At 42.5% G+C, this 22,743-nt stretch overlaps 1 protein-coding gene and 2 non-coding genes across 3 annotated transcripts in view; 2 read left to right on the top strand and 1 right to left on the bottom strand.

Moving 5' to 3' along the window:
* csmd2 (CUB and Sushi multiple domains 2) overlaps positions 1-22,743 on the bottom strand; it is a 696,667-nt gene that overhangs the window by 320,202 nt on the left and 353,722 nt on the right. The gene's annotated exons all lie outside the window — the stretch shown is intronic.
* On the top strand, positions 3,282-3,354 carry trnaa-cgc. Its single transcript has one exon. It is a non-coding gene; the product is annotated as a tRNA-Ala (tRNA).
* Positions 9,709-9,780, top strand: trnaa-ugc. The gene has a single exon. It is a non-coding gene; the product is annotated as a tRNA-Ala (tRNA).

Below are 22,743 nucleotides of genomic sequence, written 5' to 3'. Positions count from 1 at the left end.
GTACCATTTACCTACTCTTTCTCACTGATCGGGGTTGAGTAAATGTCACCTGAGATCTGGGATTATAGTGGGTTGAGGGTCTTTCACCTCTCAAATCGCCATCAAAATCCAAGCCAACATTATGGGATACACTTTTTTAAAAAATGCTTCTGTTGCATGCACAATAAATTGCAATGTATTCTGACTGTTATTGCAGGGAAATGCAAAATGCATGAAATAAACAACTAATTGATCAGCATTCTTTGAGTGAATTTGGAAGAAGCAAGCAGTAACATTGACTAGAAAATAGATTGTAATAATAACACTAGTCTTTACATTTGATATATAGCCTCTTGTCAAGTTGTCACCATTTCTCAAAGTGAAGTTTTACTGTTAAAATGTAGTAACTGTCTATTTGTAGGTAAACACAGCAACATTTCAAAAACATATAAATGCAAGCTGTTATTGTTGTTTACATATGCACAAACCCATCACTCTGATCAGCCAGGTGTGGGACTCGTGCAGAAACCCATCACTGGGTTTAAGAGTATCTAAACCAGACCCATATCTATGCCATCTACATATGGAGTCCTGCAGCTTAGTGATTAGAGCACTCGCTTCGCAAGCGAGAGGACCTGAATTTGATTCCCAGCAGGCAGGGTGAAATGTTAGGCAAGTTTCCTTACTCCACACGCCTCTGTTTACCTAGCAGTAAGTAGAAAACCGGTTGTTAGTCGATTGGCGGATGGCTTTTCTGGGGGTAATAATCCCTTCAAAAAAAAAATAATAATGATTTGGTCATTCAATCCACAACTGTTTGTGGGACGCTACTGTGCGTAATTGGCTGCCGCGTTTTGCCCACAAAGTATACAGTCAATTAGCTTTACAGTATATTCTGTGAAGCGCTTTGAGACGTTTTGAAGATGTGATAAGCCACTGCATCAAATGCAAGGATTATTATTATTATTACAAATGATCAATTTTATTTGGGGGATTGACAAGGACACCGGGTGAGAGAAATTCCCTTCTCCTTTCGAGCAGGATCTTTAACATCCACCTGAACAGGCACAGACAGACTGGACCTCGGTTTAATGTCTCATCTAAAAGACGGGTTTGGAGAACTTTTTCTCTGTGAAATAATTAATTGTTCAGCATATTGAATATTTTAGAAATTGGATAATTACACATTTCTTATTCAGAAATCTGCTCGGAAATACCGTGAATGAGAGCTTGATGTTCTCCCAGTAGAACAAGAAGACTCTTCATTTAATTTTTTCCACTACGCAATCAGTTTTATTCAGAAATTGTATGTCAAGATATCTCTCACACAGGTAACAAAGCTCACTAAGTAATTGTTTTTCTGAGAATGTACAAAATAAGTCTCCTCTTCATGCTACTTGCACTTCAAAGATATTAATACTCATCTCCCAGAATAGTATTAAACTTTAATTTTCCAGTCAAGTGGGATCACAGAGCTGCGGAAAGCATACAGTATCTTCTGAAAAATGTCTGCTGAAACTTCTTGGATGTTCAGTACTTTATAAATACAGAGATACATCTTTACATTTGATATCTGGGGGTGAGGGGAGGGGGCAGAAGCCTCAGTGCACTTCACAGGGTTTAAGGGCAGGTATAGTGACTGTTGTAGCCAAACAATTAGCTGTTTAATTGATTAATTGACACCCTGACCCAATGCTCATAGTGTTTGAAGTTCTCGTCTCTTGGCAAGGTGGGGGAGTGTATCAGCTCTTCATTAAGGTCACGGCACATTGCCTGTCCCATCAGGCCACCAAACCACCAAAGTAATTCGACCAGGTGCTGACCTACCCATGGCTGCCTATTGTCTCTGCTTTCCACTTCTGTCTGTCCGGGAGCAATCATCACCCGCGCACAGCACCAGGCATATCAGGCAATGCTAGAACATTCCATAGCCAACCACTCCATTAGCTTTCAGGCCGACGTCTTTCCAGGTCATGAGGAGAGTCCTTCAGTTCCTCCCAGTCAGTGCTGAAACACGCTTGTTCTGCAAGAACTTGAGACGGATCTTGAAACCAGTCACTATAGGCAGGGAGTCCTCCCACTCTGCTCCTGTTAATCCTGGAAGCCAAAGCCCTAATGGGTAGGGTGGTCCTAGCTGGGACAAGCAGCGGGAAAGCTTGCCAGACAGCAAGCACCAATATGCGGTTTTAGCTGGTTAGACTCCAGCAGTTACCCCCAACGCATACTTTGGGGTCCCCAAGCCTTGGTTCTTGCCAACCTGGACCTAATACTATCCGGAATTAGGTAAGCAGGATGCGTCCCTCCAGGGATAAAGAGCATATTCCATTCCAACAATCTGTCTCTGGGATTTCCATGTGTAGGGGGGATACATGGAATTCTCAGTTTGGTTTGGAGACTCTTAAGCATGGTGATGGGTTTCCGCATGGTGTCAGACACCCGGCTGACCCACAAAAACCTGCCTGGTGACAGATAGATGGACACTGGTCAGTGAGCCAAGTTACCTCCTCACATGATCTGGAGGGAACAGGAGCTTCCAGCTAGTAATGCTGTGATGACTCCATTTCCTTGCTGCCCCTAGGGTATGACCAGCAATGAGTTTTATGTACAAAATACTATTTCCAAGTCCTTCAAAAGTATACCCTGGTCACAAATTTTCAATATCGGCTGTATATTTTTGGGAAAACGCGGCAGCCAATTGCGCACAGCAATGTCCCACAAACAGTCGTAGATTGAAAATGACCAATTTATTATTGTTTTGGGTTTTGAAGGGATTATTATTAGGCTCTGTGTGGAATAAGGAAACTTGCCCGAGGTTTCGCCCTCTGCCTGGAATTGAACTCGGGTCTCTCACTTGTAAAGCGAGTGCTCTAACCACTGAGCTACAGGACTCCACGTCAAAACTTTGAAATCGTACAGTCTAGGCTGATAGCCCAGTACAGTGTTGGGGGAACTTTGCATTCGTAGAGGTGCTGTCCTTTGGATGAGATGTCATATCAAGATCCATCTGTGCCTGTTCAGTTGGACATTAAAGATACTGTGGCACTATGTGATTCGAACAGAGACGTTTCTCCACGTGTCCTGGCCAACAATCCCCTCCAAAATGTTTTATTCACTTCATGGACGTTTGTGGGGCATTGCTGTGTTTAAATTGGCTACCACATCCACCTATAAAGATACACAATCACTACCCTTCACGGTAAATCCTGTGAAGCTCTGTGCGCCGTCCACCCGATGTGAAAGGCGTTGTATCAAATTGTAAAAGATTATTTATTTCACTCTGTTATTTAAATGCTGTGATGTGGAGTCCTGTAGCTCAGTGGTTAGAGCACTCGCCTCGCAAGCGAGAGGCCCTGGGTTTGATTCCCAGCAGGGCGAAACATTGGGCAAGTTTCCTTACTCCACACGTCTCTGTTCAGCTAGCAATCAGCAGGAACCAGGTTATTAGTCGATTGGCATATCAAATGCAAGGATTATTATTATGTAAGATGCAGAAAAAATATCCTGTACTCTGACACACTAAAACTGGAGCAACCAAATCGAATTACCACCAATTAAGTCTTGTATTTTAATTATATCCAGCACATTAAATATACCATTTTCCTTTATTGACATTTAGAATCGTTAATAAATACTACCTGAGATTGAACACAATTATAGGTAATTATGAAATTATATATTTAATGATCATAGTTTAAGTCACTGAGGAAGAGATGAAAGATTCTTATTTTTAGGTTTTATGACATATAATCCAGACTTGTACACTGTGAGCTGATCTATTTAATGTGTTGTATTTATTAAACAACAACAACAACAACAACAAGATTGCATTTGTATAGCGCCTTTCACATCAGGAGTACGTCCCAAGGCACTGGACAGTGTACAGCATATCAGACCCGAGCTGGGGTCAGGGGGGAGAAAGGAGGGGAGGAGAAAGGGGTTGGCCGATGACATGGTCGAAGAGGAGGGTTTTGAGGCGGGACTTGAAGGAGACTAAGGAGGGAGCGAGGCGGAGTGATTGGGGGATGGAGTTCCAGATGTTGGGGGCAGAGTGGTTGAAGGCCAATGGTGGGTTAGTTATCCAGATTGGTTTCCAATGTTCTTGCACATGGTCTGTGTGAGGTTTACATCTAACAACCGAAAAGCTTTGACATTGAATTCACACTAAACTGATATGTCATTGCAGCGCTGGGGGAAGCAAAGCATTGTTGGAGGTGCTGTCCTTCAGATGAGGATTAAACCCAAGGTCCCATTTGCCAGTTTGGGTGGATGTTAAAGATCCCGCATACTCAAAGAGAAATTGGTCAGTTGGGTCATAGCTGTTTCTGGGACATGGCTGAGCGCAAATTAGTTGCCACATTCACCCACAAAATACAAATTCGCTCTACAGTAAATTCTGTGAGGCACTTTTGAGACATCCTCCTGATGTGAAAGGAAAAAATATGAAATGTAAGGATCATTATTATTTGGTCATCCAACTCACAAATTTGGGACAGATCTTTTGCTCTCTCTTTTCCACTGTCCACTGAAAAATCAATCCAGCAGCCGATACAGCTCTGGGTGTTTCGAACTGATAGATGATCAATATAACTCTACTGATAGATACAAAGCCTAGTAGCAATTGCTTCTTTTCTTTAAAAAATACAATATGTGCGAAGCAGGGAACCAGTGCAAACAATTTCATAATCCTGCAGCTCCTCTGACTTTCATCCTGTGACACTTTCACTCCGCCAATGTTTACTTGCTTCGCTAAGTGACTAGACCGTCAATGTGAAACGGAATGCGTGTCGCTTATTCTCTCAGCATTTAAGTGCAAGACAGCCAGCTGGTGAGTGTAACTCACACCAGCTTATCTTCTGCATAGATCACACATGAACAAATAAAAAAAATCCTTATATTTACTGTGAAGTGTAATGACAACTAATTTATGTACAGCAATGTCCCACAAACAACCATGACAAAAAAAAACAATAATAATTTGGTCATTTTCAATCTACGACTGTCTGTGGGACATTGCTGTGCGCAATTGGCTGCTGCGTTCGCCCACAAATATACAGTCAATTCACTTTACAGTGTGTTCCGTGAAGCGCTTTGGGACGTCCTCCCGACGTGAAAAGTGCTATATCAAATGCAAGGATTATTATTATTATTATGACGTCAATGGCCAATTTTAACTAGCAGATTGTTGGCCAGGACACTGGGAGAGAAACTCCCTTTTCTTTTTTCCAATAGCGCTACGTGATCTTTATCATCCACCTGAACAGGCAGATGGGATCTCGGGTAAATGTTTCATCCAAAGGACAGCACCCCCAGCAATAGGAGGGCCCTCCCAGTCAGTCCAGACAAGAGTATAAATAGCTTTAAACCTGCCCATCTGTCTACTAATTGCCCTGAAACTTTGCAACACTTTCCTTTAAAGCACAGAGGATCTGTGTGTAATAATAGAACTTTGCAGGCTGAAGACATCAACACTGAAAAGGGTTTGTGGTGTCAAGAGGCTCATATGATAATGTAAGAACTTGTTAAGGAGGGAGATGTTATCTGTGGAATCAGTCGACTGCTCGGTACATGTGGGACTGGGCCAGCACCTCCACACTGGGGCCGAGATAATGAGCATGTTGCTAGTGTTCACAGCTCCAGATACACAGCTACTTGGCACCATTTGACTCTTGTTCAGCTTTAATGTTTACACTTTTACAGGCAATATTGCAGTCGTTTACAGGAAGCCGTTGAGTGAGGCGATAGAAAGACGAAATCATCAACTATTTCTCATTCCATTCCGGCTGATCCCAGCACCACAGAAGAGAGATAGTGGGAACAACTACCTTAAGAAGATAAAACCGATTCAACACCCATACATGACCCCGATCCAATCCCACCGCAATAGCCTCCAGCACATGACATGACACGATCTGGAATGGTTACAGGCAAGCTCGGAGCATCTTGCACAGAACAAAGCTCCCTGTTCACATGTTCAAAACAATTTGATCTCGAGAGAAGTGACAAACATTGAGCTGAAACCACCTTGATACTCACCTCTGGCTGAGATTCCTCTAGATCCCAACCTGGGTTGAGTTACGTCAATGCTCCATGACAAGGCATCTCAGTAAGTAATCAGGCTAAACACCTCCAGGCATAAACTTTCTTCTACATACTGTCAGTAGTTGTCAGAAGACATCCTTTCTGACAGATCCCTTCCTTGAATATCTACAGCATCCATAGTTGGGGCAATTCCATTAGGCAGTTAGTTAATATGATAATTCTTGTATTTAATAATATTGCACTTTTTCACATTACCGAGACATTTCAAAGTGCTTCACAGGATTTTACAGTACAGTGTAGTATTTGTAGGCAAATGTGGCAGCTGATTTAGCAGAGAAATGTCTGACAAATAGCCATGAAGTGAATGAGTGATTTTATCTAAGAAAAAACTCCTTTCTCTTTTTGGATTTTCTTGTTGTTGTTGAACAGTGCTGCAGAATCTTTAACATCCAACCTGAACAGGCAGACGGGACCTCGGTTTAACGTTTCATCCAACAATGCCCTCACCCTTGCAATGTACTGGATTGTCAGGCTATACCATATTACTTCAAAGTCCCAGTGTTGGGGATTGTACCCCAAATCTCTAAGAGGTGAGTGTGCTATCGACTGAGCCAGTATTATGATTTGGTCAAATTGATTCTTTCCTCATTTTTGATGGGCAAATCCTTACTCTCTCACACCGTTAAAATAACACCCAAAGGTTCATTACCCCCAAAAGAAATATCCTACATCACTGAGATTAGAGTTAGGGTTGGGGTTGCGGTTCATTGCCCCTTAAATCTAGACAACTCACTGGTTACTGCATCGCGCACTATTCTCATCAACTCACACCCCACAATCAGGCAGTTCACATACTCCAAAGGTGAAAGATACAATTTCTATTTACAAAGAATAATAAAAATCAGCAGATCTTGGAAGTGTTCAACAAACAGGCTTTCTATCTTACATTCGCCGCTTAAAATAACTCGCAAGACAAAAATACAACCACAGAGAATACAACACCGTTTGATTACTTATATGGAGCCAACGCCTTGAGATGGCCTCACAACATGAAAGGCGCTATACAAATGTAATTTGTGGTTGTTTCATGTCAGGAGGTTCTCTCAAAACGCTCCGCACAGCTGACTGGGCCCGAGCTGGTGTAGGCTGGGCAAAGGGGAAGAAGTGAAAGATCAGAGCTTCACAGGCTGGAGTTCCAGAGCACGGGGACAGAGAGGCTGATAGCGTGACGTCTGATGGTGAGATGGAGAGGGCAGGGAACATGGAGCAGGCGGGAGGTTACTAAGCAAAGGAGCTGGAGGTCACAGTTAGGGGAGTAATGGACAACTGGGAGTGATTACAATTCAATAATGAAATTGAAGGATTAACAAGGTCATATTATGTGAGAGTAACAAAGTTGAATCATACTAAACCCCAAATGAGGTTATGGTGGTTGATTTGGTTTTTCGAGGGGTTATTTTTGCTCTGACAATGACTGGGGATCATTAAAGCATGATCATATCCTGTCCAAAAGCTATACATAGCTTCATCATCATCATCATTAAATTCATTGAAAAATATGTTGCAATAGGTTACAGGGAACTCTTACAACTGGATGATCTGCAGTGTTGGGGGGAGCACTGCATTGTCGAAGGCCTCATTCTTCGGATGAGACATTAAACGCCTGCAAGGCTCCAACATGTGCCTACAAATACACAATCACTACACTTTACAGGAAACTCTGTGAAGGGCTTTAAGATGTTTTGATCGTGAGAGGGCGATGGATCAAATTCAAGAATCCTTCTGAGATCATATAGCGTTGTGTTGAGTTGTGTTGTGTTGTGGGCTCCTCCAGTTGTGATTACTGAACCAGCTGGTCTTCTGCAAGTGAAAATAAATCTGTTTTCTTTGCCTCAGATGAGTTTACGCTTCAGTGAGAGAAGCGTAAACAGGTTGAAAATGAATTTAAAGAGATTTAATTTGATTTTAAATGAATTTAAACAAATTTATGGCATTATAACAATATCACTGCAGAACCACTTTACAAAGCTTCACCTCACAGAGTCTGAGCAATGAACCACACATCAGGCCACAGGTTTCCTGTTACACTGACTGCAGGTAATGAACTAGGTTTGTTGCAAAATACTGAATCTGCTCAGTCCAATTCGAATAATATTAATAATAATTATATTTGATGTATTGCCGTGCCGCCCTGGAGAACATCTCAAAGAGTTTCACAGGATACCCTGTAAAATGTAGTGACTGTGTAATTTGTAGACAAACGCAGCAGCCAGTTTGCACACAGCAATGCCTCGCAAACAGCCCTTGAGCAAACAGCCAATTTTATCTAAGAGATTGTTGAGGAGACATTCCTTTCTGTTTTCGAGGAGCGCTGTGGGATCTTTAACGTCCATCTGTATAGGTAGACGGGACCTCAGTTCAATGTTTCATCAACACTGCACCGGATTGTCATCTTAGACGTACTTAAGAGTTCAACATCCCCGGCTTGAATCCACAACCTTCTGACTCAGAGATGAGATTGCTAGCTATTGATCAGGCTCAGACAACTGAGCTAGACTGACACACACACACACACACACACTGAGTCTGGCTGACACACACATATGCACAAACAACACACTCTGAGCCAGACTGACACACATACACACAGCCTGGCTTACACACACACACAAATACTAAGCCTGGCTGACACACACTGAGCCTGGCTTGGAGAAAGAGTTATAGAAATGCGAGTTGTTGTAAAGTAAGTGTTGAAGCCCTTTTTGTTTTCACCTATAAATGTGGTTTAAGATTGTATTCATCCGCTTTGTTTGATCACCATTTTCTCTCCTCTTCCCCTATCCCCTCCCACTCATTTACCGGCCACACTTCAGTGTTGTCTCTCTCATTAGGAGCAGCACAAGCCAGCTGTGAATCCCAGCTGTTAGTAACGTCTTCTTGCGATTAATCTGCAAAAAGCTAAACTCAGATAGTGAGGCAGGTATCCCTCAGCCAGCTCCACATCCCTCCTTTTGCAGTCAGATTAAAGTCACCTTCAGGAGACACACACACACACACACACTAACACACACACACACACACACACTAACAGACACACACTAATACACTAACACTCGTACATTAACACACACAGGTACTCATTCACCCACACATTCACACACACACGCGCACAAAGACTAGGAAATGAATTTGGGCCTTTTTTTAATCCCGAGCCAAATCTCAAGCATTACTGCTATCAATGTCCACTGTATGCATTTTAAACCACGTTTCACCCGAGAGGGCACTCACTGAACTCTGATTTATGTCGGCGAATGCAATACAGAGTACAGATTCAATACAGATTCATAGGGAGCATTAAATCATTGAGCTGCAAGGTGATCTTAACGTGACAGCCCAGTGACACACAGGGGTCAGCTATCATGCGGAGGCTTGATTCTCAGCGGTGAATGAATTCTCAGCAACGCTGCTTGTCCTATTTATATCACACCGCAGAATGTGGTCAACACAAATAATATTATGATTATCAATGATAATGATAATCTTAATCGTAATGATAATCTTCAAGATGTCTAAAGAAGACATCTTACAGGATTTACTGGCAAGTGTAGTGGTTGTGTGTTTTGTATTTCATATCTCTCTCATCGTTTCCTCAATTTCTAACTCTAAGTCAATGAGTTAGTGAGTTGTAGGAGTCCTGTAGCTCAGTGGTTAGAGCACTCGCTTTGCAAGCGAGAGACCTGGGTTTGATTCCCAGCAGGGCGAAACCTTGGGCAAGTTTCCTTACTCCACACGTCTAATAATAATCTCTCAAGAAAAAAAAGCATAAAATTGGTCACTTCAATCCACGACTTTGTGGGAAGCTGCTGTGCGCAATTGGCTGCCGAGTTTTGCCCACAAATATACAGTCAATTCACTCTAAGGTATACTCTGTGAAGCGCTTTGAGACGTCTAGAAGACGTGAAAAGCGCTGTATCAAATGCAAGGATTATTATTAGTGACTAGAAGTCAGTAATTAAAGGGTATCAATTTAAGGTAGTTAGTAAACGAGCATCTGCATAGGTTAGGAGGAAGGTTTTACACACAGAATGGTTAGGATGTGGAACTTCCTACCAGGAACGATGGGTTGAGGCAGAATCCATATCAGCTTTCAAAAGGGAAGTAGATCCATATTTAAAAAAGGAGTCAAACTATATGGGGAAGAGGACAGGTCAATGGGCCTGAAAAGATTGTTCTTAAAAGAACCGGCACAGACACGATGGGCCAAATGGCCTTCTTCTGTGATGTAAATGGTTCTATGACTCTCAGCTGTCTATTCATGTCCTTTTCACTAATCGTCAGTCTTATCTCTCCCTGACAACATCTTCCCTCTTTTTGTGTCCTGACCTGCTTTCTCTCTCAGTGCCTTCTCTCGCATGCACTGCTTGTCACGAACATGAGCAGTGAATAACACAAACTCACAATGACACTTCAACATTTTGTGTCGCTCCAGTAAACTGTGTCCCTGTGTAACATTGAGAGAACTTGGTCAAACACTCATGAGTAACAATTATAAAAACTACATCATCAAATCATAAAAAAGCCATGGTTCAACATGAATAAACATAGCCATGTAATGCAACTGGACTTCGTGCAAAGGAAGTGATAGACTATGGAAAATAACCCAAGGTAAAACTGTAGAGAGACTCCATTGAGCTGTGTGGTTTCACATGATTTCATAACTTATTTTCCATTCTTTTGTTTCTTCCGTGTTCACTGTTCTCTGGCTAAAACTGGTTTAGGAACCAGGAAACAAGCTTTTTTTCAGGCATCATTGTTGGACTAACTGTCCACCTCTTTTCCTTCTCCAAATCCTCCCTCCACTCCCCAAAGGTGAATCAGGCCCAAACCTATGTAATAAATGTGTCTGACAGCTTCTACTAATCCTGGAATTTGATGATAACATCTTTCATGTCACGAGGATGTCTCAAAACACTTTACAGGAATCACTGTGAAATAGTGACTGTATGTTTTGTGGGCGAAGGTGGCAGCCATTTTGCACAAAGCAATATCCCACAAACAGCCATGAAGTGAGTAGTCAATTTTTATTTTGAGGATTGTTGTCCAGGCAACCAGGAGAAAGAAACTCCCTTCTCACTCGATAGCGCTCAGGGCTGAGTTAGAAACAGGGAGAGAGAGAGAAAGAGAAAGCCAGAGAGGCAGATCGACACAAGAGAAAAAGAAAGCTATAGAGAGGAGAGATATTGAGATTTGGAGAGAGACAGAGAGAAAGAAAGAATGAGAGTGTACATAGCACATGGTAAAATGTTTCATATTGAAATAAGCTTTGTATTTTAGCAGTGTAACCAATTTGTAGTTTGCATCACCAAATTATCTGATCTTTTTTCTTTATTCAGAATGGGAATTGTCCAATTAGTGTGGATAATCAGCTCTCTCCTCTATGTCCTTTGATTTTCCTATTCTGCTTTTACACAGATTTAGTTTTCCCAACCCCAGTTTCACAGCTCTATAATCTAAACCTCTAAATCGGCTTTGCTGCCCTCCTTTCAAATCCTCTGGTCGTGTGTGTGTATGTGTGTGTTCATGTGTGTGTGTGTGTGTGTGTTCGTGTATATTTATGTGTTTGTATGGATTTGTGCGTGTGTGTGTCCTGGCCAACTATCCCTCAGATAAAACATTTGTCATTCACTTCACAACTGTTTGCAGAACGTTGCTGTGTGCAAATTGATTGCTTAAAATACACAGTTAGTCCACTTCAGACAAAATCCTGCAAAGCACTTATAGAAGTTCTGGCAATGTGATAACCCCGTACATCAAATCCAAGAATTATTGTTGGTATACAATTTGTTCATTTCTGTTCTTTACCTTCATTGGGATGGTGAGCAACATGGGGGTGAGGCATAAGATCAAACATCTCCTTAGAGTCAGGAAATAGACATCAGTCTCCACATTGTCATCCTCCCTTTCCATGGTCAATAAGGCTTGCATATCCTTCACATTTGCCTAGGGCAGTTTCTGGGCAGTGATGGACAGCCAAGCAGCTCAGGATGGTATGTGGATATAGCAACAAACTCTGATACATTATACGCAATATACGTAGAAGGATTGTGTCTTTGTTAGTAAAAAGAAGCACAATATTTCTCAGCAAGATCCTTTCTTGCCATGTGTTGGATATGTGATATATGATAATAATAATCCTTGCATTTGATATAGCACCTTATCATGTCTTCGAGACGTCTCATTCTACGATGGCTAATTCTAGGGTTACAGGTCTATATGGACAGCCCCTAAAGTAAACACATAAATAAGTAATGCCACACCACTCGTCCTGTCATACACTCCAATCCATATCCTCGCAAATGGTTCTCTTATACCCATTTAACTTGGCTGTCACAATCCGCCTCCCTCGGTAGTGTAACCCACACACTCTCTGTGTGAAGCAATCAAATCAATAGTGTATGTTCACTTTCCCTCTCTGGAGCTTCAGGCTGTGTCCCCTTGTTGTGACTTTGGTGACTCTATATTAAATATATTATTAGCTCTCAGTTTAGCTAAAGCCTTTTAGCATCTCAAATCCTTCAATAGGATCTCCCAAGGGCCCCCTCTACACCAGCAAAACATTCCCAGCTCTTGTTACCTCGCACCTTAGTTGGCCACAAATTGGCTATGACATTTGCCTACAACGAAACAGTCACTACATCTGACAAGAATTCCTGTCACGTGCTGTCAGGCATTGATGTACAAGCTGGTTTAAGGACACAGATGTAGAACTCAATAGAAATTCAGCAAGAGTATGATCAGACAAACTCGGGCTGTTCAGTCTTGAGAAAAGACGATTTAGAGGAGATCTACCCCATAAAGGTGTATAACATTTTAAATGGAATCAAAAAAGTAAACCCAGATCATTACTTAGGATACACCAATAGAACAAGAGGACACAGGTTTAAAGTGGCAAAGGGCAATTTCAGCACAGACACCAAGAAGTTTTTCTTTACTCAGAGGGTAATTAACAACTGAAACAGGTTGTTAATAAGGGTGGTTGAGGCCAAGACACTGAAACTTGTTCAAAAAGCTGCTTGATTCTTTGATGAAAGGATGGGAGGGTGGTTATTCTGGAGGGATGAGATCAGATTGGCCAAATAATTGTCTTCATCCAAACTGATCCTGTGATCTACTGTTTGAGACATTGCAGTCTCTTATTTGAGAGCTTTGAAAAGATAAAAAAAACACAAACTCTGCTCTAAAACTGAAACTCAAAGTGTTTCTGAGCCTGCAGTACCATCAAGGTGCAGATCACTGGTGATTGCTGTGCTTGCTCTTGTGATCCATGTGGAGTCCTGTAGCTCAGTGGTTAGAGCACTCATCTCGCAAGTGAAAGCACTATAAGGAGCTCTATCAAATACAAGGATTATTATTATTATTTTGACACCAAGCAAATCTGTCAGCACTTTCTGGTCTTGACATTTCCAGTCCAGGTATTTCATGTGTGGTTACACACATAGTGGAGCCACCGCTTACACTGTGTTGATGAGCATTCCGCTGCTCGGTAAAACTCTTCTCTCTTTTTACGTGCCCGGCAGCTCCTGAAAGCAAGAAGGGAATGACTTCTTTGCCACGACATCGAGAAAGGTTTCTGTAATCGCCCAGATGAAAAAAAATTGTTGATTCATTTTATGGTTGTTTGCGGGACATTGCTGTGTGCAAATTGATTGCCGCGTTGGCCACAAATCACACAGTCACCACACTTTACAATGATATCCTGTGAAGTGCTTTGAGACCTCCTCCCGACTTGAAAAGCAAGCATGGTTAGTCACAAGTGGGAATAAACCAAGGAAATGCTGAGCCTCTGTAAACTGAAAATGACTTGTTTATAATCCATCTCCTGAGAGTGTGGTTCTGTCCTGTCTGTCAGGTCAGGTTAACACACTGTTAAAATCCCCAGTTTTAATGAAGAGGCTCATTCTCCCTTTCAACCTTTTACTGTTACTGTTCTACAAAGCCAAAGGAATACAATACAAATTTACATTTACGCAGTTAGGAGGAACACTGGTTTGGCATCCAAGCTGGAGGTGGGAGCCGAGGGGGTTGGGGAAGGACGAAAGGTGCTGAAAAATGTGGTCATAGAGATAGGTCTTATGACTGACCTTGAACAAGGTGAAGGAAGGGACAAGTTGGAGATATGGATAATATTAGTTTTATAACAAAAAGACACAGATATGGAAACATGGCAGCTAATCAAGGAATAACATCGTGAGAATAGAATACACAACTGAGCTGGTAACCTGTCTGAGGCTGACAAATCTGAACATTTTCTTGGCTGCGTTGAGCAACAGAAGCTCCATATTTTGCTACTGAATTCAAAGGAGGAAATGTTAGTACTGAACAGGTTCCCGCACCAAACTGATGGGGAAGTCAAACTGTTCCCCAAAGTGCTCGTGGGTCAAACATAAGTTGGGGGGGAAAAAGTGATCTTTTGCTTTGTTCACTTGACGATATCTCAGTCTAAAAAAAATACAACCTGGTGTTTTCCTGCATCGCTGTCAATACATCCGTCCTTCAGATGAGACTTTAAACCGAGGTCCTGTCTGCCTGTTCAGGTGAATGTTAAAGATCCCATGGCAGTATTCGACAAGAGGAGGGAGTTTCTCCCGGTGTCCTAGCCAACAATCCCCTGGATAAAACTGGTTACTCACCCTCTTTGTGGGACGCTGCTGTGTGTAACTGGCTGCCACGTTTCACCCACAGAATACACATTCAATTCACTTTACAGTATATCCTGTGAAGTGCTTTGAAACGTCTCAGCTACGTGATAAGGTGCTATAATAATAATAATATTGAATGCAAGGATTATTATAAATTAAGGTCTTTTACACCAACTCAATGCTTATCGCCAGCTCTTCAGCAAACAAATCCAGCTGTAATTCCACTTACTACAAAAACAACAATGTTGCATTTATATAGCGCCTTTCTTGCGGGGAGGCGTCCCAGAGTGCTCATTAAAAATGAGAACAACAGCAATATACATTTACGCAGAACTTTTCACATTGGGAGGACGTCTCAAAGGATTCACTGTAAAGTGTAGTGACAGTATATTTTGTGAGTGGATTATTTGTAGCTGTTGCTCAACCATTTAGCAAGGATAGATTTATCAGCTCTTGTTCTGACTCAAAGCCACTGATTCTCACCCATCCGTGCTACTCTTGAAACATTTTTACAGCACCTTACGCCATCATAAATCTCGGCTGTTTCCATTCCTCACCATGTCAGTGGCCTGCATGTGCCTGCGAGGTGCTAGTGAGGGAGAAGGTCAAGCAACAGAACAGGAAATGACTGAGCAGCAGTGGTAGTGAGAAGCAGGAGAGCGAGAGTCTCACCTGAACAATCACCTTACCAAAGCTAACCAGGTGAGATGGTACATAATGCAGCGTGCATTACATAAAAATAATGGCTTGTAATCCCTGCAACATTAACACAGCAACGGTCTACCCTGAGACCAGCTTTATTAATGTTATCTTGTCAATAGAATGAAAATTGCATTATTCCTCAGTGCATTCTCTGGATGCACAATTGGATAACAGCAACCGTGTAACCTGCGTAATTGGGCAGCTCGTTCCCTCTGTGATCCACGTGCTACGGCATCTTTTAATGCGTTTTTGTATTGACGTTCGCACTACTTTAGACCCTTTTCGGCTGTAAAGCTGTCAAGCTGTTCCTCTCGGCGCAATCTAATCAGAGCAACAAATGAGAATATCTGCTGCCTTTTCGAGCTTCGCGAGCACTTCTATTACAAAGCCACGGACAGCAGTAAGCTGCCAATCCTACCTGTGCACAGGCCACACGGATTTGAGAGCCAGACAAAGTGAGAATATAATCGTTGAGCTTAGGTGTGACATTTAAACCACTGGAGAAAAGCAGAACACTTGTGATCATTTGACTCCCTCCCCCTCACCCAATGCCACACAGATTACTTTGGCTTCCTGTAACTCAGACACACATTCTCAGCATTTTAACACTATGTTCTGATGGACTGAATGGTGCACGGCAAAAGCCTGTCAGGCCTGAGGGTCTTATTAACGGATTCTCTCGCTGATTGCTCTAATGCACGTTGGGGATATCCAGCACTGAAGTGCTCTTCAACATAGTTATCACAATAAAGAGCTGCTCACTGCTCTGTCAAAGGCTGCAAAGGATCAAACTGCTAATTCGAGTGAGAGTGGAAATTGTGATTCAATGAGAATAATGGATAACTCCTGGGAAATAGACAATCACCGTCCAACACAGGAACCTCAGACCACCAAATAGTGGGAAGGAGATAGATGAGCAAATCTGCAAACAGATTTCAGAAAAGCAAAGCAAAAACGAAAGAGTAGTGATAATGGGGGAACTTCAATTATCCTCACATAGACTGGCAAAATAACAGTGTAAAGGGCAAGGAGGGGGGAGGATTCCTGAAGTGTGTGCAGGATAACTTTCTGGATCAGAATGTTTCCAGCCCAACGAGGAAGGAAGCAGTGCTGGATCTAGTTCTGGGGAATGAAGTGGGGCAAGTGGAGCAGGTTTCAGTAGGAGAGCAACTGAACATCAGTGATCACAACATCATTAGGTTTACAGTACTTATGGAAAGGTACAAAGAACAATCAAAGGTGAAGATACTCAACAGGAAGAGGGCAAATTTCAGTGAATTAAAAAGGGTCCTAGTGGTGGACTGGAAAGAAAGATTGACGGGTAAAACAGCTAACGAGCAATGGGAAGCCTTCAATGCAGCATTCTATATCAATATCGAGAGCTATTTCTATATATCTGTTATCTATTTCTATATATCTATAGTCTATACAACTATATACCGAGCAGTAAGTAGGAACCTGGTTGTTAGGCGATTGGCGGATCACTTTTCCGCAGATAATAATTCCTTGAAAAAAAATTGTTCACTCAATCCATGACTCTTTGTGGGACACTGATGTGCCCAATTGGCTGCCACCTTTTGCCCACAAACTATACAGACAAGGTGGCCAAAGGCACGGTCGAAGAGGAGGGTCTGGAGGCGATATGGGGGCAGAGAGGCTGAAGGCCCGACCGCCAATGGTGGGATGGGCTGGGCGGGACACATGGCGCATTCTGAGTAGAGGGAGTGGACAGATTGATAGATGCACAATATACATATAGTATATTCTGTGAAGTGCTTTGAGACATCTCAATGACGTGATAAGGCGCTGTATCAAATGCAAAGATTATTATTACTATTATTATTCCCTTCGGCCTAGACCGTTTGAGCTCAGAGTTCCTGATGTGGGCTTGAACCCCAAACTCATAATCTTCTGACTTAGAAGCTGTCAGTCTGGCAACTTTCCATCTTATGTTTACAGGGAGCAGCATAGGTGAGTGTATGTGTGTGTGTGTATTTCAGAATGTATACTGTGGTCCTAATTAGAAAAGTTTTATTTGATTTTCCTGGCAGGTAAACTGGCTTCCTGTTGTTCAATGATGAGAAATTAATGCCTATACCTCATTGCCTGTAACTCATTCGCAGAGAAATTAACAAGTAATGACCTGTGAGTAAGGCAATTGTGCCCAGCCCCTCTTTGTGTGTGGATACATAACCATATTTTTATCTCAAAGAGCAAAACTGCCTATGTTCTTGTCATGTTGATCATTTGAGGCTGAATTAATAAAAACACAAATTAAAAAGTTTGCACCCTTTGCTTTTTAAGAGACAAAAGGCAACGGAACAGAGCCCTGACTGACTGCTGATACAGCAAGCGATCAATACAGCTGCAGAGGCAGGATTAGAGCCTCTGCAAAACGATCGGTGTCATTTGGAAAAAAGGTTTATTGTCTCACCTTTTGAGTCTGCATTGAATCAAAGATGCTATTCAAATGTCTCACACCGGTATTGATTTATAAGATTTTTTTTTAACCCTGGTCTGGAGAATCTGCGGTCACTGGCAAGGACACAGGGAATGAGGAGGAGCATTTCGCTATCTGTCACCCTCCCTTTGGCTTTTGGTCAGTCAACTATCTGACACATACGGAAACCCATCGCTGTGCTACAGGGTCACCAAACCAGGCTGAGAGGTTCACCTTTATTTCCTTGCATTTAATATAGCATCTCATCATGTCATCGACGTCTCAAAGCACTTCACGGGATTTACTGTCCATTGTGGTGACTGTGTGCTTTGCAGGCGAAAACGGCAGCCAATTTGCGCACAGCAATGTCTCACAAATAGCCATGAAGGAAATGACGAATTTATCCAGAGGATTATTGGCCAGGACTTGGAATCATACAAGTGTACAGTGCAGAAAGAGACCACTCTGATGAAGTTTGCCGCGCACACAGATATTAGAAATATTACATTGAATCTTCCCAGGAGCTCCACAAAGTACAGCCAGCTCACCAACTGGCTTCCAACATCTGAAAGCATGAGGCTGCCACCCATCTCTGCATTTTAGCCGTTGTTTTGAATTGCCTATGAAACCTGCTAAGAGCCTTTGTGAAAGACTGCAGCCACACACATTACATTGTGGTCAGCCATCACAGGTAGAAACTCTCTTTCTTTTTCAACTGCTGTTGTGAGACGTTTTGTTTCCACCTGAACAATGAAACACACAATGGGGTCACCTGAGATGTGCAGATTGAGCACGTCTCAAACAAATACCCATCACCAAACCAGACTGAGTTCCACCCATGTGTGAAAATATCCATGTGTCTCGAATAGAGTATGTAAATGTCCACATTTCCATTCACATGGCACCTTTCACTTCGAGAGAACATTTCGAAGAGCTGATGAAAGATCATCGACCTGAAACATTAACTCACGTTCCTCTCTCCATAGATGCTGAGGTGGATAGCTATTGGTTAGGTCAGGGATACAGGGCAAGGGCCGGTAATTGGACTTGAGGTAAAGATCAGCCATGATCCTATTGAATGGCAGAACAATCTCGAGAGGCTGAATGGCCTCCTCCTGTTTCTCGGTTTCTGTGTTTGTGTGCTGCCTGGCCTGCTGAGTGTTCCCAGCAACTTTTGTTTTTACTTCAGATTCCCAGCATCTGCAGTATTTTGCCTTTTATCTCAAGAGCTGACTGGGGGCCTAAGATGGGGGGGTGGGAGGTGGTGGGGAGGTACCGATAGCAATGACCGAAGGCCTCAGTCAAAGTACGATACAGTTCGCAAATCCCTCAAATTCAAAGGCCACTTTAAATCAGTGACGTCTAGAAAAGGAGCCTTGCAGCTGCTTGTGGAGGAGGTCCACGTGTGAAAAGCCGGAAAAGGAATGGGTTAACAGCTTAATTGTCACTCATTGTGCTGTGACACAGATACTCGAGGCAAGAGCAACTTTTGAATAATAGAAGGCACTTTGTCTTTTTGAGGGCCCGATTAGGGGGGAGAAAAACTAGTGCATCATGCTTTTGTTTAAGCACTTAATCCTTTGGCCAAACAGTGTGACTTGCACTTGAAGAAGCAAAAACAAACAGAATCAGGAAGTAATGGTAAACCCTTTCTCAATACACACTGATAATCTGACACAGCAGCAGACTCGGAGATATTAATATTCTGTAACTGTATGCTTGCAGTGCTTTTAGACGGCAGAAGCTCATTAAATGTGCATAAGCTTACAATAAACTCGATTAGTAAAAGAAATCCTTTTCGTTGATTGAAAGCGTAAATAGAATTCTACATTCATTAGAATGTAAAATAGACGTCTCCACTTAATGCAACAGTGAAAAAGAATGAGATGCGGGGATGAGGTAGCCATTCATTTAGTAAACTGAGCATACATTTATTTGTCTCGACGTTAACACCTGCTGTGTACAATGGGTTACCAAGAGAAATGGTCAGGGGTCATTGTGTCTTGTAATCTACGCCTTTGTATCAATTCAAGAATTTGTTACATAGATCTTATCATATCCAGGTTTAACTATGCAAACTCCTTGCTTGCCAGAGTTCCCAACTCTTCCCTCCACAAACTGCAGATTATTCAGAACTCTGCACCTTGTGTCCTCTTCCACACCAGGCTCCATGAACCGATCACCCCCATTCTCACCCAGCTTCACTGGCTCCCCATACCTCAGAGGATCGAGTTTAAAATACTCGTCCTCTCTTTTTACACCCTCAACGGTCTTTCTCCTCCTTACCTCTACAACCTACTAGACATCATACCATCCTCTTGGTGGATAATGGCCTGCTCCATGTCCCCAGCCCTGTCCACCATTGAGGGTCGGGCTTTCAGCCTCTCTGCCCCCACCCTCTGGAACTCTGTCCTGGAGCCCCTCCATCTCACCCCTTCCCTTGCCTCCTTCAAGGCCTGTCTCAAGACTTTTCTCTTTGACTGTTATCCTCCCACCCCTACTCTTATCCTCCACCTCTCTTAATTTCAACCCCCAGTGGCTTAGGTGGCTTTCTCCTCATGCACACTGGTGCTAAATGGTGTTAAATCAACATCTGGCTGTGCTGTACAGCGCAGCCCAAAAGGAAACATTTCATCCAATGGACAGAGGAACTTCATGTCCCTTTGCAGCAGCTGTCAAACTCTATTAGGCATTCTGGTCACCAGTCATTGCTTACACATCTACCAGTCTCAAATTTGATTAAAGAGTCCATTTGAGACGTACAATGTAAGCTAGCGTTCAGAGAACCAGCAGCAGCCCAATTCTTCAGGACTTCTAACGTGACACCAGCGATCCTTTTCACCTCAACCACAACCCACAATGAACCATAGACTCTGGCCTTGTGGCTAATAGGATCACTTTCAGAGCCGCCCGTCATTTTCAGTACTTGACTTCTGACTTCCAACTGTGCTATATTGACCGAGAATAATCCTTCGTTTGAAAGGAATTAATTTTCAGTGGCTTTTTCTGAACCTGAGAATTAATTTCTCAGGTGCAGATTCCGATAAATAAAGAGAGTCAAATTGGTTACCCAAGAAACTGACTGGCTTTTGCCCAACTTCCTGTGGAGATAACTCATGGAGCATAATGTCAGCAGGTGATGTGGGGAGAGTGGTTCACTGATACGAGGGCAGGCACACGGGGATTCTTTTGTACAGTCTGAGTACATCTTCCTCGTCAATAAAATCTTATAATCCGCTTTGTGCTCCTCTGTAGCTTTCAGACGTTTCTGTGATTTTATTCAACGTGAAATGAAAGCCAGCAAGTGGCTGGGCATGTAACCTGTCATCATTTCATGTTCACCTTAAAATGCTGCATCTGTGATTAGGCTGTCACCAAGGGATGGTAACAGTTCCAGGCCTGTGTAGACCACCAGTCCCATCGAGCAAGCCCACCTGTGCAACTTCCCACCAGATATATTTATTAATAATAATAATCCTTACATTCAGTATTGCACCTTTCACATCAGGAGGATGTCCAAAGTGCTTCACAGGATTTCACTGTAAAGGGCAGTGACTGAATGTTTTGTGGGCAATTGCGGTAGCCAATGTCCGCACAGCAATGATCCACAAAGAGCCTTCAAATGAGTGACCAATTTTATTTAGGAGATTGTTGACCAGGACCTTTCTTTTTTTGAATAGTGCCAAGGGATCTTAATGTCCACCTAAACAGGTAACGTCTCATCCGAAGAACTGCAACTCCGATAATGTAACTCACTCCCAGCATTGCACTGGAGTGTGAGGTGAGTCCAATGTGAGTGCAAGTCCTGATGTGAGGCTACATACATGCTAAATAAAGAGGCATTGCCACAGTGTATTTTGTATGAAAATATTAATACCATGTGAAAAGACCTATTAACTCATAGCATCAGTTTTGGAGATCGGACGTTTCTCAGAGGGATGGTTATAAAGACTCGATCATCCATCATCTGCAAATCACTGCTAAGAGAATCCAGCAATGAACGGATTGCACGGGTGGAATATTTTTTAGAATCTTCAATTTCAATTAAATCATAAGAAATGTAACATTGCATTCACCAGGAATGGCTGTGCGTACAAATGGAGACAGGATGGGTACCAGTGAGCCAAGCTTGTCAGACATCTGTGATAGAACATCGTACTTTATATCTGGGCACAGATCTTTCATACAAAGCATCCGCAACATCCAATGCTATCTTGTCCTTGCTTGTCGAATGCTATCAGACCTGGGCACTCAGAGAAACCTCCCATTTTGGAAACAGACAAGTGGAATCATTTAGGCCTGTTTGATACAACCTTTAGATTTAGGAAAACACTTAAACTATTGATGTTTAAAGTGAGCTCAGACACCCATTTAAGATGAAGTTCCACATTTACGTTTCTGTGTATTAGCAGATAAATTGCACTCCTCAACCAGTCGGGTATAAACAATGTGGAGCTATCTGGTCTTCATAGTAACCTTCAGCTCAGAGTTGCCACAAGCATGTGGAGCTGGAAATTGATCAGATTAAACAAATATTTGATGCAAATTTCTGTTTCACAGGAAAGGAAAACTTTCAAACCAAGCGTCAGCGGATGAGTAATTTAACATTGGCTGATAAGTCTTCGCTCGCCCTGTCAGGCTGGAGTCAGTTTGGATCAGGGGCAGTGTGAACCAGAGTGGCCACTAGTGGATATAAGGAGGAGATTTTAGTTCATGACAAATTTTAACTCCTTTCAGGTGATAATTCCAACCATTTGACTGAGGAGGATTCTGAGAACAGTCATTCTGAAGTCCACGTTCCTCTCTCCTTCCAATCTGACCTGAGTCAGTTTGAGGTGTCCTCCAAAGGCAATGATATCAATATACTCAGAGACACAGGCCTGT

This window comes from Callorhinchus milii, unplaced genomic scaffold (assembly GCF_018977255.1).
Source record: "Callorhinchus milii isolate IMCB2004 unplaced genomic scaffold, IMCB_Cmil_1.0 Scaffold10, whole genome shotgun sequence".
Classification (NCBI taxonomy): Eukaryota; Metazoa; Chordata; class Chondrichthyes; order Chimaeriformes; family Callorhinchidae; genus Callorhinchus; species Callorhinchus milii.
The sequence above is the reverse complement of the archived record's forward strand: the minus strand, read 5'-3'. Positions and strand labels throughout refer to the sequence as shown.